The sequence below is a fragment of the Cnephaeus nilssonii genome (genome assembly GCF_951640355.1).
Source record: "Cnephaeus nilssonii genome assembly, chromosome: 12".
Taxonomy (NCBI): Eukaryota; Metazoa; Chordata; class Mammalia; order Chiroptera; family Vespertilionidae; genus Cnephaeus; species Cnephaeus nilssonii.
In genome coordinates this window covers 21,645,509-21,666,792 of record NC_137083.1, presented here as the reverse complement: position 1 = coordinate 21,666,792, position 21,284 = coordinate 21,645,509, and positions in this window count along the sequence as shown.

The window sequence follows — 21,284 nt, the reverse complement described above, 5'->3', positions numbered from 1 at the left end:
ATAGAACTTTGAGATTCAATTTTCCATCACATTTCACTTGGATGTGCTTTTTTTATTTCATAGCTACCATTTTAATTCAGATTCTATTTTTGTTGTCCTGGTCTATCTCACACTACTGTTGGAATAACTTTTCTACCACACAACTGTACAGGAACTCTCAATCTCAATCTTTCTGTTGTTTCCCCATTGCCTGCAGGACAGAATCCAAGCAATTTAACCTTTCCTCAATCTGATTTTTACTTATCCCTCCCTATTTTTCTGTATCAGTCCTATATTCTAGAGAAATTAGTCCATTCACTACATCCCATATGTTTTGCATTCCTCTAAATCTATACATATATGTTCACACAGTTGACTTTTAACTTCCAACCCCAGCATCCTTCAAAATCCATTCAAATCCAACACCATCTTCATTCATCCTTTACTTATTCATTAAAAAAAATAAAAATACTCCCTGTTAGATACCAAGCACTATAAGCATGAATGATAATAAATGTTGACTGTTTTAAGTTACTCAGCCCTAGGTTGTCTGTTATACAGAATTTTTGATCCAATGGTTAACCAACTGATGTCATGTCTAGCAGTCAGTTATCAAGTAATAAAGAACTTAGAAGAGAGGTTCAGATGGAAAGCCATCCTTTATCACTTCAACTGTGTTTACCTTTCCCAGAATTCCTGTACACTATGTGCCTACACAGCTAATGTGACATTAATTCTTCATATTATAAATTATCCTTTTAAATTCATAGATTCTAGTCCCACCTAGATAATAAAATTTTAACTATGATTTTTATGCTTTGTATATGTAGGCACTGAAAAAAATTATTAGATTGATGGTTGGATATTACAAAAGGTATAAATTATTTTAGTCTACATTACATCATTAATTAGCCCGTGAAGCTTTATCGTTCTGTGTTTCTCTTCAATGTATTTCCCATTGATCATATCCAAGCAATTCTACCAAAAAATGCTTGAGTATCTCTTTTTCATAAAATGGATTGTCTGGTCTAGTTGCCCCACTAGGAATAATTAAATATCTGAATGACTTTATTTTTAAAGTGTATTTATTATAAAACATCATTTACTGCCTTTTTTCAGAAATAGTAATTTAATTGTCTTTCCCATTAATATTGATCAAAGGATATCATAAAAACTTACATACTTGTAGCCAAATAAACAATGTCAAAGGATTAATGCTTATCTGTTTGAAAGACTGGGGCAAATACTGTGGCAGCTTAACCAACCACGATCTTCCCCTGACACTGTTCTTTCTTCCCTTCCAGCAGAATTCTGAATTTGTTCAATCTTGTTGCAAAAGATTACAGATTCAGAAGTTAGAAACAAGACTTCAATTTATAAGCAATGCATTGCAGAAAGGAAGGTGAATGCGTTCCCTAGTCAAGGACTGAGAACCCCTACATCCCAGTTCCTTAAGCCATCACAATTATAGGCTGTCTTTTATACTGGCTTATTTCCAAGACCCCTTCCCATAATTCCTTGTGATCCGCAAAGAATGATGATCCTTGTGACATTCAAGGAAGATGAAACCTCAGATGCATAGTTAACTGGGGAAAGGAAACCTTTAAGATATAATAAGCAAAATTTAAAATAGCCATTTTTGAAGGATACAAAGGATACAAAGTTATATTTGGAAGTCATAGTATTTATTTACTAAAGTACCCAGGAATTATCAAGGAGTTACATGTGTCCAAAATAGTAAATTATTTAGGATCTACAGAGATAGCAGTATTCATTCCAGGAAATAAACATTTAGAATCGCTTGGCTAAGTGAGATCTTTATCTTTTAGCATATATGGCATGAAGTTCTGTTTATGATTAATAGTCTGATTTTGTTAACATGAGCTAGGATACCAGGAGATTAGGAGAGAAACCTCCTCAGGTCCTTATGGTGAAAGGATGGGTCTGAATTAATCATTGTGGACATATTACCCTTGCCAGCAATTGGCTTAGGAATAAAAATGTAAATAAGACCTGGCTGTTAAATATGAATTTCTTGGTGAACTTGAGGGCAATTTTTGTGGTGAGATTTTTAAAAGTTAAAATTCATTTTACTGAAGTTGCATATTTAAAAAGTGGTTCTCTTTCAGCTTTCAGCTTACAGATCTATTAAAATTCTATTAATAATCTAGGAAGTTTTAATGATGGGCTTTAAAGGCCCTTTGATTAATGTTTGGTACCATTTATAAACTTAGTTAAGCAACTTTAAAGATTTTAATTTGTAAATTACATGTATTCAAATTTTAAAGTATATTATTTTACTAAATATAAATTTTTTTACTTCAACAATAACTTTTATTTTTAATAAACTTATCAGTATGATGAATCAGAAATGCTCAAAAATGTTTCAGTATTGTATATAAACCTAGTTAGATTTCAACAGAGATCAATCAGATCAAATTGATAATTTTATATTTTAAATGGGAATAAAGCTTGACTTATACGCTATCTCTCAAAATTACAATATAACATCAATTATGTAATACCATGGTTTGATTTTCTTCTATTTGTTTTACACTGAATTCTCAATCTCCCGATGGTATAATGGTGCTTAAGTACTTAGGTAATAGTTATGCCACAACTGGCAATTTTGGTGGAAACCACGTAGTTTCACTGCCACCACATTCTATTCCTCACGGGAATGACACAGGCCTCCCTGACTTCAAGATGATGGAAATACACTCTACCTCCTGAGAGGGGAGGTACAAAAAGTATGAGGGACAAGAAGTATTTGTGCATGCATTTTGGATACAATCTACCACACTGTCCCATTAGTTAAATCAAAGGTGGTTTCTTGAAAGAGACACATTTTTAGTCAAATCTTGAAGAATTTGAGGGACCTGGACTGACACAAAGTCTATTTTTTGAGACAACATTTTTTAAAGCAGTCATTTCTTAAGTGTACAATTTATATTAAGAAGCAAAGAAAAGTTCTACTTAAAAGTTCTACAATGGTTTCACCATCTTAATTTATAAATACCCCAAATCCAGTCCTTGTCCCCATTACCTACAAGTGCAATATAATCTTAAAAGTAAACATTGTGGAAGCTTTTTATGATACAAAATTTGACTAAATAAATACAAATATCTTCAACCTTTCCTCAGGCTTGGATGAAAACAAGCTATGAAGTAAAATCCAATGGATTCTAACACAGGGTAAGAAGTTAACCTTAAAATGGTTGCTTTGAACTAAAACGCAACCTCTTTTATGTCAGAGATGTTTGTCGCTTGTGCTTATTACTGTATTATAGTCCCCACCCTGCCTAGAGCACTGCTTTGCAAATAATAAAATTGAATGCTTGAATAAATAAAACTAGTTATGTATAAGATGCTTTATAGTTTATAAAGCACTTTCTGATATATTTACCTCATCATAACTTGTGACATAAATATTATTATTGGTCCTGATACTGTAGTAATTAGCTAGTTATTAATAATAGAAAAGTAACAAAGGGGAAGCCAGACATCACAAACATGGTCATCTGGGCAGCTTCGCCAGGAAGCTGCAATTTCTCACTCCCCAGGGAACCACTGGCCCATTCCCTGCAGATCACTGGGGGAAGAAGCCAAACCAAAGGGGAGATAGATGGATGCACAGTGAAGCTGGAGTGACATAATGAATGTACTTGCCTTCAATATAGGCTGGGGAACCATAGATTGGCCACAATGGGGGGAGGGTAGCAGTGCAAGTCCACAAAAATTTGGGAATACATAATCTCCAAAACAAAGGAATTTGCTCTCTTAGCTCTTGGCTCATGGGGGTATCTCATTCCTGCTTCCTTGCATTCACCCATGTTTCCTCCATAGCCTTGTGGCCCTGCAGACCCCACATGCAATGGACTGATGGACTACAGTGGGGGACACAAGCTAAGCTGGCCTGATGCTGAATTAGACTTCCCCAACATGAAACGAAAACTCTGGACACTGACTCTAATTCTAGCCCTATTAAAGCCACAACTACACATCTTTTATGGTGGGACTGAGGGAGAGAGGGCCTTGGAAACTCAGGGATTTAATTCAACAGAAAAAAAAAAAAGATGCTTGTTTCCTGTGCAAGTCTCAGAAAATTCTTTTTCTCAGGATATCACAAGAATTCCACTCCCACTAGCAACCCAATAACAGTCCCATTTAATAAAATAGAAAGGCAAGAAATCAGTAAGGCAAGTGAATTTCCCCAAGTCACAAAAATTGTGAAGTATAAGAAATAAGTGTTGGAACTCAAATGCCTCCCTATTCAAAAACCCATACCCTTCCCACTGACTACTGACATGTTTTACATATTTTTGTAACTTTCACTAGCGTAGTATTTCTGGCATGGATTTGTGCTTTGCTTGATTCTCACAAAATACTCCCAAAGTAACCACCCTGTATAAAACCATCATCCTCAATGTTGCAGCTCTACTGTCCTGATTACAGGGTGAGACAAAAGTAGGCTGACATTTATTCATATGGACAATAATGCAATAATTAATAAATAATAATACAAGAATAAACTTTCACTGTATGTCCAACAATAACCTAGTTTTTCCCCACCCTGTATTATTAACTTTTCAAATTCCTACATGTATAATCTTTTGAAAACAGTTCTAACATGGCCTTAGTGAATGCTTTCAACACTAATATCTAGCACATAACCAAAACTTCTTTTCAACCAAATATAGTTACAGTGATCAAATTATGCAGACTTCACAATGTGAAGGTTAGAAAAAAAAATTGTTTAAGAAAGGGTCAATAATCCCTTGTAGCATGTTTAACTTATCAAAGGGATGATAAATATTTAACACATGGAAATATCTAATAGCAACCAATTCTGTTACCAGGAAGGGCATATTCATATGTAATACACGACCATAATTAGAGCACATTTGCATATTTACCTTGGGGAAATTTCTCAGGGAATTTAATTTGCATTTTGACCCAGAACTCTCCGAAGAAAGATATATAAAGAAAAAAATGGAAGAATTTTTCCAAATCCATGTATAGTAAGATTTTAGACTCTGTAACCCTTATTTCCCCCATAATTAAGGGCTTCACTCCTGCCGCCGGCAGGCACCCAGGACCTGGGCTTTCCTCGAAGCCCCAGCATTGTCTGGAAGGACATCCGGTCTAATTAGCATATTATACTTTAGTTATTTTAGTAGAGGCCCAGTGCACAAAATTCATGCACTGGTAGGGTCCCTAGCAGCTGCTGGCTGCTGGCTGCTGGCTGCTGGCTGGGTATTCCCTCCCTTCCTCCGGCCTCCTACTGCCACCACTGTCACCTCGCCACCAGTCAGGCGTCCCTCCCTTCCCCCTCCCCCCCTCCGCCGGCGAACTCCCGGTTGAGGAGACAATTTTCATACTACCCTTTCATTATATAGGATAGATGTTACCATGATATAGGATGCAGGATTCAAAAATCAATTTAATGGGCATTATTAAATAATTTAATACATGTGCAGAATCTTGGGAAGATGGTTAAAATTATAGATGAACTTTCTATATGGGAAATGTGGAGACTAGGATTTGCCTTTGGGATAACAGGCTCGCTTTTTCGGGGAAAAACACACTGGAAGCCTGATGGTCAAACTAACATAAAGGAAATCTGGTGGGTTATACTAGAATTAGGGTTCCTGAAAACAGTTTAGGAAAAACTGTAGTAGAAGTCTTGGTAAGACTCATGTGATGTGCTGTCTTTAGAAATAACTGCTCAGAACCAGTGCCTAAGGCCTAAAGGTAAGGCCTGCACCCAGACACACTTAGCTGCTCTCCCTGTGTTCTGAGGATCCTTCGCCCTGCAAGGAAGGACCAGAACATTTGACTGGGTGGGAACCAACACAGACACTTGAGGACAAGGAACAGGTCAGGGTACCGGGAATTAGAACAAGACGTGTGTGTGTGTGTGTGTGTGTGCAAGGACAGGGAAGAAGGAGGTATGTGATGAAGTTGCAAGGCAGATACCAATTTGGGGAAACTGGCACACACACCAGCTTTGCCCTAGAATCTTCACTTTGCCCTCTTTGGAACAGCTATGTTTTCAAAGCCTGACGCAGCACACAGATGGAAGTTATGTGGTCTTAGCCAGTGGGTACCAGAGGAATACAAAGATAAATGCAAGAGGAATCACTCTAATTATCCTAAATTGTCCCACAGATGAAAGACCAGGAAGCCTAGATCAAAGCTGCTGCTCAAATCCGCTCCTGCCCACTGATAGCACCCACCAGAAGCTGAATCGCCATGAGAGCCACTGCTCAGGGTCCCCAGTGAAGAAACAAATACGGGAGCTGGTACTGGGGAGAGCGGCTGAGGGTGACCTACCAGGAACTGTCGCCAGGGGACATTTCTTGGAGCAGCAAGTAGTTCCACATTGAGCAACACTTGCTACTTTAGAGACCTCTGGCTCATTCTGTTTTGCCCTGTGATTACCTTTGGGAGAAAGAGAAGTTATTCCTGTATCTAAGGGAAAGGTGGAAATTATTGTTTTTCATTTTCTTTCTTATTACAGAGAAAGAATAAATGTTCATGCCAATGTAAAAGACCTGAACATCGCCTGACCCACATCTCCAGCCAGAAGGAAGAGGGACAGGAAAAGGGGAGTTACAAACGTGGTATTCTGTAAAGAACAAATTAAGAATGAACTGTCGTCACTATGTATGGTATATTAAATCCTCTTGTACACCTTAATACACTTTTTCTTTTAAAATATGTAAATAAATGAAAGAAAAAAATGAGTAAGTCTTTAGAAAGCTTTTCTTTAAAAGTGTTATTCTTTTTTCTAAGCCTCTTTTCTGAGGTCAGTTGTAACTAATTCTAGAGAACACGAAAGTTAATTCTCAACCTTTTTCCAAAGGTGGTGGTGTTCTTGTTGTTGTTGTTAAAAGCCAATTAATCCTGTGCTGTTTCTATAAATAACTGACTTTCTCTTCAGGTTTTTAGAATATAGGTCTTTGTTCTCTGGTTTCAGTCAGCCCCAATTTTATTAAATTAACACACTTTAGATAAACCACCTAAAACTTTTTTAAATTTTAAATGTGTTCCTAGTCTGCACAAACTCTGTCCTCTTTGGGGAATTTGCACTGAAATTTCAGTTCAGAGAGAGATCTTTATTTGTGTCATAGACAATAAATCTGTCACTAAGAAAATCTGTCACCAATACTCAAGTTCATCCAAAAATGCCCAAACATTTTTTAAAACAAGAAATGTAAACAGAAAACTGACTTTAAAGTGTATTTTTATATTGAAATTGAGGCTCAGAATTTACCTTACATGAAAGATTGCAGTTATCATTCTAAGAAATTAGTTTGATCTGTAATTTCAAATATAAAAAAGTAATAACATTTCTTTGAAGCAAATATTATAGAGACACTTTTAAAGTGAAATGAGAGCTATTTCATTGTAATATGTTCTTTCTCCGCTCAGTTCAAAGCCTGACTCAACTCAAGGGGTCATATGGTACCCTAGATACACCACTAGGTTTTCTTTGGACTCATTATTCCTCTGCTCATTTTACCTTCCGGAGTTAATAAAATTTTAGGAGGAGACAATGAAGATCTATCCTCCCTTGCATGGGTAGGATATTACATATTCCATAGGTATTTGTTGGTTATCTGGGTTATTGTGTCACTAATTTGGGTTATTATGCTGAAATCTTGCTGTAGATCAACCTGGGTGGTCATTCCACTATGCCAGTGGTCGGCAAACCACGGCTCACAAGCCACATGCGGCTCTTTGGCCCCTTGAGTGTGGCTCTTCCACAAAATTCCACGTGCGGGCGTGCACGTACAGTGCGATTGAAACTTCATGGCCCATGCGCAGAAGTCGGTTTTCGGCCTGGGCGAGTCTATTTTGAAGAAGTGGTTCTAATGCCAAGCCACACTCAAGGGGCCAACGAGCCGCATGTGGCTCGCGAGCCGCGGTTTGCTGACCAATGCACTATGCTGATATAATCAGTAATGATAAGACTGTCTGTCTAGGCATAGTTGTTGCATTTAAAAGTCTCCTTTCATTATCTTTTGATCTTATTTGAGATGAGAATGTATAAAATTAGATCTGTTGTGGCTCTCTGTGCAACAGAGTTACACATGGGTTATAGAATAGTCTTTGATAGGCCCGAGTAGCTATTCCAGCCATAAAATAGCTTACATGCTCAAGCACACACTAAATATTTGAAGTGGTAAGAGTAAGTACAGCAAAGTTTATCAAATACATTTTTACAATGTTGAATCAGAGATTTTTTTTTAAGTTCTTTCTTTCTGAAATTTTAAACAATGAACCTGTGTGATTTTTATGATTAAAAAATCTCACATCTCTTTAAAACATAAATGTAAGTTACACGGGGGAAGTAGGTTTACAGTTGTGAGTATGTGAAATAGAGAGTTTATTTTGTATTATTATTTATTAATTATTGTTTTATTTATATGCATTACAACTGTAAGCCTACTTAGGCCGACCCCCGTATTATCAATTGAATAAATTGAACAACCACTTAAGTAAGTTTTATACTTAAATCTAAAGAAGTCAACCCCCTTCCAAAGGAACAAAGAGAGAGAATTATCGTCACTGTTTCTTGCTGCTTCATGATGTGGCAGTGAAGCTCTCCTCTACCCCGACCCACAGAGGCCGGCCGCTTCGCTATGATGGCAGGAGCCTGCACACCTGCAGTAGTTAGGAGCCCACACTTGGACTCCAAAAGGCCTGCTCAATCATAATCACAGCTTTACCCACTGTTCTCTGTAGGGCTTTTAGCCTCAGGTCCTGACTGTACCAGAACCCATTCTCGCCCATAACTTAGTTCCTGTGGTATCTCTGGGTTACTGACTTCCACCCACTGCCATTCCTGCCTCTTGGATACTGCATCTTGCCAAGTTTTCCTAGGGTCATGGGTTGAAATAAGCGTTCTGGACTCCTACTTAAAATTAACCCACACCCTAGGTTTCTCAGGGAATAACTGTTTTAATCAGGTCAATAAAAATTGAATAGTATCTTATGCTCAGGACCTTTACTGCTTCTTGATTCTACCTCTAATGTGCATTCAAGCACTCTTATTTCAATAGAAAGGTCTAATCCAAGTACTGCAAGCCTGTCTCCTGGACTGGCATTCTTGGTGCCCTCAAAGTGAGCAGCCTATTAGCCTCAGATTTAGAGATAATTCTATTATATATGCTTTCCAATCACTTAGCAAATGGCTTAGACTAGAACCAACACCAAATCTCAAATGTCTTAAATAATTCTAAAATTTTCTGTTGGGAAACATTTTGTCTGATTCTCTCCCTCAGTTCTAATAAGTCACCGAAAGATAAAACTTTTAATCCACACACCCTAAAAAGGACATGGATGTAGGCCCCTTTCTTGGGAAAGTCTCAAGGCTCTAGTTACCATTGACTGGGAAGTATTTTGAAGTTAAGTGGAATAGACTGTTGATCTGTAGACCCAAGTTATGACTTTACAAATTGCTGATTGTCTTCCAAGTGTACAACTGAGTTGAAAAAGTAAATATTCTATTTCATGTAAAGAAAATCGCAGCACAACAATTTTGCCAGGGGAAATAAATCAAGAAAGGAAAATATTTTCTAAACTGTATTAGATGACTTCTGCAATCAAAATAACATCCTTCTTGAGACACCACTAAGCTCATCCCATACATACAAGAATTGGGGGTTTTCTGTTTCTCATAAGTAGTTACCTGAGAGAGACAATTAAGCATTTCTATAAAATGGAATCTAAGGGGAAAATGATGGCGAATAAAGGAAAAGTCCTAGAGTACCCCACAGGGACACCTGGAAAAGATGGTGAAAAAATGGTGCCCTTGATTTGTAGCAGGAAGAGGCAGAAAGATTGGAAAGACAAAGTCACTAGAAAGAGCAGGAAGTGATTTTCTCTGCTTTTTTTCAGAGCAGGAAGAAATTGAAGGAAGAGGGGGGAAATGAAATCCTAATATGGCTTACCTGAAAATAAGAACTCTTTTGAGAAAAAGCAACGGCTATGTGAATGAATAAGAAAGGGCTCAGCCAGAATCTGACATTGGAACAGCATCCTACTGAGAACAGAACAATAACAGCTCACATTTACTGAACACTTGCTATGTGCCAGGCACAGTTCTAAACACTTCGTATGTGTTAATTCATTTAATCCTCAAAATAACTCTGGGAGTGAAGTATGAGGTGGAAGACAGAAAAATCTCCCCTGGTTCTTGGAGAACTATGACTGATTTGGAATCATGTTTAGCTTGGGACTTCATGAGCCTGGACATTGTGGGACTCTTGATCAGCTTCTGCAGGCTACAAATCTAAAGATATATGTTTTTATTTATTTATTTATTTATTTATTTATTTATTTATTTATTTATTTATTTTACACACACCTTAATGAAGTATGTTAAGCAATGAGCACTGGAATATCTAGTATATTTTCCAGCAGCTGGCCAAAGTTAAATATGATGCCAGGAACAGTTCTGACAAAGGCTTCTATTGACATTCAATAAATATTGACTGTTTCAGCCTTGTGTTCGGAATAAAAGAAGCTGTTCACCCAAAGTAATACTTAAATGAATGAAAAGACAGAGCCATGTCTCTGAGAAAGGTGTCTGAACTGATGAGAATTTTCTTTGAACACTTTTTTTTTTTTGCTTACGTTTTAATGGAATTATGACCTCAAAAATTTGAGGCTGGGCATGGGGACTATATAAGCTATATAAAGAGATGACAATAGAAAATACCAATTAACGGGATATTGATCATACTTGTTTTCAGCACATCTTGGTGATTTTTGAGTGTCCATTTAGATAAATCAAGAAAATATTTTTAAATGTGTTAAAACCCAATTTTTCAAGTTTAAAAAAAAAAATCCAGTCTAGCTACTTTGTAAAGGTTGCCTTTTCTCTTTATTTCAGTTCTATGCAAAAATTTCTCTCTGCTCTCTCAGCAGTATTCTTTTCCCCTTTAAAGTTCCAAACCCTGTTCTGAAGCTGTTTCATGACTGTTTTCAGACTCCTGGTAAAGTATTGGAGGGTGTGTCTGTGCATGTGTGTGTGTGTATTCGTGTTCACACACACAAGTGCATTCATGTGTGTTTTTAACAGTAAAAATAAGAAACTACCTTTCCATTTGGGTTAGAACTGAGATGAAATGAGGAATGGCCGCCACCAAGCAGAAAATGTGCTCACTTTATGTGTGCCAGTTAATTACGACACTTCAGAGGCGCTTCGGAAAGGATAAGGCAAGCTGCATAAATTTAGCTGTAATCCAGGCAGGCAAAACTAATTTGCAGGGGATGGCCTTATCTAGCCACTGCAGCTTTCTCAGAAAATTAACCTTGGATATTTGGGCCCAATTCAGAAAGTGTTTGATTTTTTTTCCTTTCCCTGCTCAGCATAAGAGAATTTTTGAATTCAATACAATACCTGACTTTTAAGAGGCACGATGAATGCTGTAGGCAGTTCAGAGTTATTACTGACAAGCAAAAATATATATTTTATATATACACATAGATGATTGTCCTTCATGCCCATTATCCTGCCTTCTTACATGCGCACCAGAGGGTTTATCACTGTAGGTATAGGGGGTTTCTCGGATTAAGAGAAAGATGCAACTCATTTTTAATGTACTTAGAAAAATTCATCAAAGTTCATTGCAGAATAAGTCATGCATACTGACTTGTTCATTCCAGTGTAAATGAAGAAATACCCATAAAAATATAAGTTTAATGAAGTGTTGGAGCCAAGTGTTGCCTGTCATTGCAATTATCACTGGTTTTGACCCTTCCTTGATCTCCCACTATTAATTAATCTCATACAGACTAGTTAAAAGTTTACCTTTTTCAAAATCATGCAATCATTCATTCAACCAACAATTACTGAAGTCAGAACACTTTCATATGTTTTTTTCATTTAATCCTCATAATAACCCTGTTTGTATTTTAATCATTTCGCCAGTGCAAGAGTCAAAGATTTCATATGTCAATGTTTCCAATGCACTTTTTAAATATCTCAAAGCAATGGCAAAATATAAGCATAGAAAGAGCTCTTGTATTTGCATAATATTTAAGGGTTCCCCCCAAAATTTTAAATTCTGTTTTAACAATATCTTTAGAACAAAAATATAACCGGTGCCTATTTTTCTAAATTTTAAACTGTGACTGATTTTTTATTGATCAGCTTTACTCATAAATTCATAATAAGCCACACATGACCACCATCAATAGTGGCTGAACTGAACTTTAAAGAAAATTTCTTTTTATATATCTCATCTACAATATCATTGTTTCATTCATTTCAAACTATAGGAGTTACTTACTCTAAAGTACCATGAACTCATTTGGCAGTAATTGTTCTTGAGGATGTCACAATTAGGCAGAAAAGAGAGTATTCATAATAATAAAAGAGCCATTTTAAAACATAGATTGCACACTGAATCATGAAATGTGAAGAAATGACTCCCATTTGGATCTAAATTTTCCTCATGCTTGTTCAATAGCCAAGGCTAAATGTTATGGCTATTTATAGTTATACTCTAGGGTGAAAAGGGAGAATTACATGTCATAAAGAATCATACATAATGCATAGAGACTTAAACTATATTTTATGAGAACTGAAAAATTTAAGAAACTCTGGCTAAAATATAGAAATCTCACACCAAGCAGAACTTCCTAATACACAATAATGTTAGTAAAGATTTAGAAGGCAAGAACACAGTAAACCCTCAAACCATCCTGGTCTGATCTGCATTTCTCCTACATGTAATATATTTTAATGAGAAATTGGAATAAATATGTTGAGGCTCAGTTTGAAGGACACTGGGAAGAAGACATCACTACAGACACCAATGCATTAAATATCTGCTGTCTATGGAATAAAATTACAAAACAACTAAACAGATGTTTGCTTCCCTATGAATAAATCATTTGTAATTGACTTTTTAAAAAGTCCTAATTTTTTAGAGCAGTTTTAGGTTATAACAAAATTGAAAGAAAGGTAACAAACAACATTTCCATATACCTCCTACCACACACAAGCAGAATCTCCTCCATTATTAATCTCACTCACCAGGATGGTACAATTTTTTTTTTCATATGTATCAATGTTTTGTTTTTTTTATTTGGTTTTTCAAAAATATTATTTTATTGATTTTTTTTAGAGACAGAGGAAGGGAGAGGGGGACAGAGAAACATAGATATGAGAGAGAAACATCTATCAACCACCTCCCACAGACACCCCAACCCCAGATAGAGCCCATACTTAGGTATTTGCCCTGACTAGGAATAGAACCAGTGAACTTTCTGTGCAAGGTACAATGCTCACACAACGGAGCCACACCGGCTGGCCGGATGGTACCATTTTTACCAAGGACATCATAATCACCCAAAGTCCATAGTTTATCTTGGGATTGTAGTTGACTTTTAAAAGACATTTTCTCTTTCAGTCAACTTCTAAAATATTGTTGATGTTTGATTATAAAGGGACCCAATTCACTAACAACACAAAACAAACAAGGTTCTGTTATTGATCCCACATTGCAGCAATCACCCACAACATTGTAGGTCCTTCTAGGTTGGGAGGTTCTACATAACGACTCTGATTCCCCTAGGGTCTAATTTGGTGTTTGTAACACAGAAGACATACAATAAATGCTGGCCAAATGAATGTGTGATTAATAGCTGTATGAGTTCTTGATGAATGAATGAAAGTTAAATTTTTATTTTTTAATTGTCCTCCGGGGATATATTCATTGATGAGAGGAGAGAGAGAGAGAGAGAGAGAGAGAGAGAGAGAGAGAGAGAGAGAGAGAGAGAGAGATCAATTGATTGCCTCCCATATGCTCAATAGGGGGTCGAACCCACAACCTAGATATGTGCTTTGACTGGGAATCAAACTCATGAGCCATATAGGCCAAGGCTGAAAGTTATTTTTTTTTTTTTAATTTTCCTAAGAGTACTCTATGCTTTATCATCTCAATGTTCTGAGAAACTATGGGGTGTCCTTGCTGGTGGCTCAAGGGTAAAGAAACTAAAACCACAGTCACTAGCTCCCCTTTTCATCCCCAACCCCACTCCCATCCACACCCCATTCATCTCATCCCACAAACACATTTCACATTCAACTTCAGCAAGAGCAACTCTAATTTTTAAAGTTTATAAAATATGGTGATGCTTTGGAAATAAAACATTTCAAGTAACAGTTTGATTTACCTGAAAAATCCCAGGAACACTTCTAGTACATAAAATAAAGTACATGTGTTTTCTATTTGTACAGCCTTTCTAAAAAGATGCATTAATCTTATATCATATCTGTTACACAAAATGTGGCTTTGGTTTTTATTTCTTTGTGTTTTATTAATCATATTACTGCTTCATAGTTTTTTTAAAAAATTATGTCTCTTAGCCTTCATTTTCACAATTATTTTAAAAGGATTTCTCATAATTTACCAACATTTCCTAAGTTAAAATTAATAATATCACTCTTCCTTAGACTGTCATGGAGTTTCAAATTTAACTAAAAATGATTTTCATTAATACAACATACTCCTTTTATTCAACCAAATTTTATAGGTTGCCTACTATGGACTGGACTTGCATAACACTGGAGCATAACAGTATCGGCTCTCACAAAGCAAGTGACAGTCATTTACTTTCTGGAAAACTTTTATAAATATTATTTTTGAATCATAGGTCTATGCTGTTTATAGCAACCAAGTCACCTATAGTTTTACGAACATATTTTTAAAACTACAGTACTCCGCCGAAACCGGTTTGGCTCAGTGGATAGAGCATCGGGCTGCGGACTGAAAGGTCCCAGGTTCGATTCCGGTCAAGGGCATGTACATTGGTTGCGGGCACGTCCCCAGTGGGGGATGTGCAGGAGGCAGCTGGTCGATGTTTCTCTCTCATCGACGTTTCTAACTCTCTATCCCTCTCCCTTCCTCTCTGAAAAAAAAAAAAATCAATTAAAAAAAACATATTAAAAAAAAAACTACAGTACTCCCCCAAATTTTCATCCTTGTCTCACTTATTGGGAACACAGCAGAAGCCACAATTTTCTGCTGGTTGTAGCAGTAATGATCAAACTGAGTACTTTAAGGTAACCACGCTTAAGAAAGGCAATGATGTATCTTTTCCAAAATGGGATCCCAAACCCATAAATGTAAATATAAATTTATACATTTTGTTGAGAGACATTCACTTAAAAAAATAACTACACCTTATTCCTATACCTTCTTTTGGAACAAATGCATTGTTTTATTTTTTTTTCTAGAATTTCAAGCATTGCCATACTTATATTGAGAAGCATAGTTCCAATTTGTCTGATTCACTATAATAGAGTTGTAGCCCCAAATTTAGGAATACATTCCTCAGGATGTATCTAAGAATGTTACTTCATTGGGGTGCAAAAAAGACAATATTAGTGTTTTAATGTATGTTTATGTTTATGAAAACAATGAAGTTCACTAGACATATGTATACTGATTGACATTAGTATCTTCTGTGGTCCATATATCAAAAGGAAAGGTGCTGCCCTATAGTGAGTGAGGTATCTCAAGGCAAACATAGATGCTCCACCATGTGGAGGGGGGAGCAGCACTATTTTCTTGACAGTGAAATTTACACATGCCCCATTACAGTAATTTATTGATTGCCTAGCATAAAGCAATCAACCAGCACAAAACAGACATATGGATTTACAAGATTCCTACAATCAACCTCAGATTGGGGATACTCCAATCTCAAGTAAATGGTAATAGCTGGGCCAGCTTCCCAGTGCAAGCTCTCCATCAGTCATGTTATAAGGCCAAAACAACGACAACTCCATCTATCAAAGCATTAGCCTAAACCATCCAAGTTATGAGACTGAGTGATGGACTTATACCATGCTGTTCCACTGTTCTGTTAAAGAAAACAAAGTAATTTCTAAAATGTTTAGTCCACTTTTATCATCTTTTTACTTTCTACTCTTATGCATGCTGTATATGCATAAAGCAGAACATCCATATAATTTTTCCCTAAATAAATGACTAGCAGGAGCCATGCACAATTTTTTGCTAGTGGGGTTGCCTAATATAAACATTTTGGAGCCCATCGACCCAGAGGATTGTATTCCACTGCTAGCAGGGATCCAGGCAGAGGACACAAATGCCCCTTCCCATTTTTGTAGGCATAACCAAACTCTCCTATTACCCCTGACAAAGAATAGAGATTGAAAAAGGTCACAACCATTACAGAAAGGAGACACTCCCAATTCTATTATACCTGGTAGCTTGCCTTTCATTTGAGGCTCCGATGACAATAAGTTCATGAAAAAATGTCCTTTTACCATCCTCCTTCAAAGAACTAGAAAACATATTCTAAAATAGGTAACTATTCATCCCTTTTATTTAGTCTTATATCTGATAAGGAAAAAATCTGGAAAGGAAGTAGAGATTTATTTAACTATCGTGAAGCTTCATATAAATAAGCTTATGGTGCCTAAGCTTAGTGGTAAATCTATCATCACTCCAAATTTTATTATTTAAAATGTTGATGTGATTCTTCTTGGGTTTGGGGGTTGGGGATCTGTGCTGTTATGAGTGGGCATATCAGAAAGATGATCAGGGTAAGCCTTTAGAGTCCAGCTGCACATCCTCGGGTCTGGGAAAGCCTCGTGTCTGCTGATATCTGCAAACCTTAGGAAGACCGAGAACTAGAATCGGTCTCTAACTGGAATTGAAAATAAATCCTTAGCTCTGAAATTTCCTATCAGAAATTTTAAATTCAGACAATGCCCATTAGCTAAGCTTGCCTTTTCCTGTGATTTGGGTCTTCTATGTCCTAATTTTCAGATCATGAGCCCAGATATGTTACTATCTTCTAGATTCACATATTCAGCACTCTTAGAGTATTAGAGGAAGCAGAATTGTAAATGAATAGTAAAGAAACATTGTGGAGAGTGACACAGTAGAAGTGTGAACAAATATAAAACACCAGGGGCTAACTGACCAACTTGGCCCAGATGACTCAGGAAAGTTTAGGATCATGCTATATTTTAAATAGATCTTCAAGGCTTACTCACAAGGGCAAGGATGGAGAATTGTCTAGGTACAACGCAAAGAATGGGGGCATAGGTGTTCACATGAGAACTAAAAACTTACCAAGTGCTTTAGTGTGGCTGGAAATTGCATGGGCAAAGTTGGACATGGGAATTGAGAGAAGGTTGGGATAGGATGGCAGAGGTGAGGCCAGCAAAATATATCAAGATTAAATTTTAAGAGGCTTTTAATATTTTTAAAGAATTTAAATTTTGACTTTGGATCCTAGAGAACCATCACAGATTTTAAATTATGTGAGCGGTTAGATATTTTTTTTTAGAAAGAACTCTTCCAGGATCTACTTTTTATCCATATTGTGGCTTCTGGCCTAATATTTGCTATGAATTTTAACCGTGTGTTTCTAAATCCTTGACATTTTCCTAAGTGGCTGACCCCACTGTCTCTTACACAAGGACTTCAGAATGTGCTCTGGCTATCAGTTCCAGTCAGTTCTAGTTCCCATGTTATCTACACCTACTATCATCACTCCAATCTTGATTTTGACTTACACTAAAACATGTAAATATATTTGGATAAGTCTCAACTATCTAATCACAAAAATCTTTGAGTATTACATTTTTCAGATCCAAAATTTATATTTTAATATTTTAGGGAATTTAAACACTGTGGAAATGTCTCCAAAGAGAACCAAAAAAAATTACAAGTCTTTTCTGATCCTAGCAATTTAGAAAAGCAAGTTAAGAACAATATCTTTAATTTTTTTTGTTTTATTGCTTCTATAAAATTACAAAATAGTGAATTCCCCTTTCTACTCTTTGGAGGAAAAGCCACATACTTTTACAAACAAAGAGGGGAGTTAGTCAGCTGCCACTAAACGACCCTGGTGGCAACATTGTTGTTAAGAATTTTTTATGTAGATGGCCAATATATAGAACTTTGGGCTGCAGGAAGTCATAGGGAATAGGATCATTACGGCAAAAATAGTTAATCAATTCTGAAACTGTTCATGGTCTTGGCCACTTCCTCCCAATTCCACCCCCCCCCCCCATATCCCCACAAGTAGACCAATTATCAGTTCTAATCAGGCTCAATTAAAAGAAAAAATCAACTTATAGGTAACACTTCCTACCTCTTTAATTTTCTTTCTTTTATTTTAATGTTTACAGTTGAGTCATAGAAATTATTTTTTTTAAATCCTCTACATTGACTTTTAAAAAAGCCAAAGCACCAACTATAATAACTAAGTAGGCTCTTAAAGTTAAGTAATTATTGTTAACAAATTCTACACACTCATTATCTAAAAAAAATTAATTCCAGAATATTATTTTCACAAAATAATTTCCATACTTTTTGATTTTCTAAGCAAGACTTTGCAAAGATTACTTTTCCAGATTAGCTGGTACCTAGTAAAGGAATTTTTACTAATAAGACTTCAAAATACCAAGTAGTTACCTTTGAACTTAGCCCAAGGTAGAATTCTGCAGTTTAAAGTCAGTGATCCATTGTAAAATTTAACAATCCAATTGCTTAAGTAATTTATGTATACAATTTAATAATATTTAACAGGATATGCATATTCAAAATACAATAAGCTTCCAAATAAAAATCTAGGACAGGATTCCAAAAATACCCAAGATCTTATGATTTTTTCCTGAAGACAATCAGCAGGCATTTAAAAAAAATTAACTCGCTTTACCCATTATGAAGTATGTACCATTAGAAAACCAAAAATAGTCAGCCATTTACTTGTGAAATATGGAAACAATAGACTATGCCACTTCTCGTCACCAAATTCCCTATGAAGCTGCCTCACCATTGATACTCTCTGAGTAGCCCCTGTAAACATCTTAATTAATAATTAGCTTAATTTTATTTTTGCCATGTATTACTTATTTGACAAACTTCTTTAAAAGTGATAATAATAGGAATGCTAATGACAAAAGGACAACTCTATTACCTTAGAAATGAACAAACTAAAGTCACACATAAAATACCAACCAAAATGACTTAATAGTGTGGAAAACTATTTACAATATGAAAAAATTATAGGGTGATATCTGTCTGATATTTTTGTCTCAAAATACTGATATGAAATTTACACTATTAAAAATTCATTTTGCAAATAGCATTGAATAGAATATAATTGCAAATTATAAATTTTGAATAGAAAGAGCATAGATATTAGGGTGAATTTGACCTGACCTCACATCCTCACTCACTCAGCCATCTGAGCTTAAATTTATTCATCTGGAAAATATCTTATCATTCATTCAACAAATATTCACCTAACAACTTCTTGGGCAAAGTACTGTGTAAAACACCTGCTGCTCCCCTCCCGGGGCTTACTTTGTTGCTAGGGAAACAAATATTAGACAGCTAATTTCACAAATATAAGTTTAATTGTCATTATGGCAACTCTGAATGAAAAGCATTTATGGGAGTCTTGGCCTGTCTAACCTAGAGTCAGGGAAAGCTCCTGGAGGAAGTGATACCCAAAGTGAGTTTGAAAGAAAAGGAGTCATTAACTAAGAATGGGGGTGGGGGGACCGGAAAAACTTCTGCTTCTTTGACAAACTGGAAGATAGCCAGAGGACCGGAGTGCAAAGAGGAGGGAGTGGTAGGAGAGGGGGCTGGTGAAGTAGGCAAAAGCCATAGCACATCTGTTAAGTATTTTAGTTTCTATCCTAAGGACAAGGAGGAACTACTAGAGTAATTTAAGGAATAAAATTTCTTGAGAGATTTGACATTTTTTGAGAAGATCACGGCAGCTACAGTGGTGATAATGAATTTAAAGGGATTAGAGTGGGTAGAAGTGCAGTGAAACCAGCTAGAAAACCATTGAGCTTTCCAGCTGAGAATAATGGCCATTTGTAGTACACTGGTGGCAATACAAATAAGAGAAGTCAAGAGATTTGAGAAATATTTAAGTTATATTTGGCATGACTCAGAGATAGACTATATTACGCATGAGGGGGCTGGGGTGGGGGTGTCAGTTTTGGGTATCCCTAGTACAGGGTGCCTGTGACATATCCAAGTAGATACCCTCATTAAGCAGATGGATACTAGTAAATAGATACATAGCTCAAGGCAAAAGTCAGAGCTATAGATATTAATGTAGATAAAAATATTACCTTACATATATTAGGGAAATTCAATATAAGAAGTGCCTAACAATGCTGAAAACTTGGTGGTACTCACCCCTCTCCTAAGCAGCCTCCTCTTCTACTTGGTAAATTTCTTCCCTGAGCAAAGACAAGTACTCCTGGGTCCAATTTCCCAAACTCCTAAGATAGATAAATGAACAGAGTACTTGCTTTATTTCCAGGTAATATTCAATTCCTCTTAAATGACCTCTATGGTGACTCTAAGAACCTCCCACAGAATATTGAAATAGAGGAAGCTGTGTATGAGAGCCCTATCCAACCATTTGGCAGGAGAACTCAGGCAAATAAGAGTCCCAGGTTTCTGTAGGGAAAGCTTCATGAGGTAAAGCATATGTTAAGTCAACAATGTTCAGATACCTAACCACCGAGCCAAATTTCTCAAAAGGACCTAGTGCCCAAAGAAATAGCCACACTTCTCAGTCTATGTGCTCCTTCATTGACTTTTGTGTATGCCCCGTCTTCCTGGGGTTCTTATGTGCTAATTATAGCTAGAGTTTAAACACAACCCTTTCAAAAAACATACCATTTGGGGGGGAAACTACTCCCCATAACAAGATACTACTTGCCATAACTCTAGGTAAAAGGCTAATGAAGCAAAGATCTTTACCTTTTTTTTTCCCCTAGAGCAGGTTATAATTAATCTAAAGAAATTGAGTCAGTGAATGTATATTACCCATGTTCAGATCTGTGGCATATGTCCAAACTTTGCACATTTCAGTTTTAAGAAGAATCTTCAGAAATATCATTCTTGTCAGTCAGCCAGTAACTGCCTACATGCTGTTCTAAGCACAATTAAAGCTTTTTCTTACCTTAAATTGGGCTCCTTTGCACCAAAATGTTTTGACCCAGCTCAGAATTTACTAAATTATGCTTTAGAATGAGCCTTGAAGTCTAAAGCTAGAATTATTTTTGCATAGATAGATACATGGTAGGTAAACAGATAAATGATAGGTAGGTAGATAGATGATTGATTGATAGATATAGATAGATATATTAAAACATTTAAAATTGTGTGTGAATCAGCCAAATCAAGATCATTCCCCTTTTATAGTCTAAGAAATGCATATTTCCACTGAGTCCATACACATTTCAATCAATTAAACTTTTATGA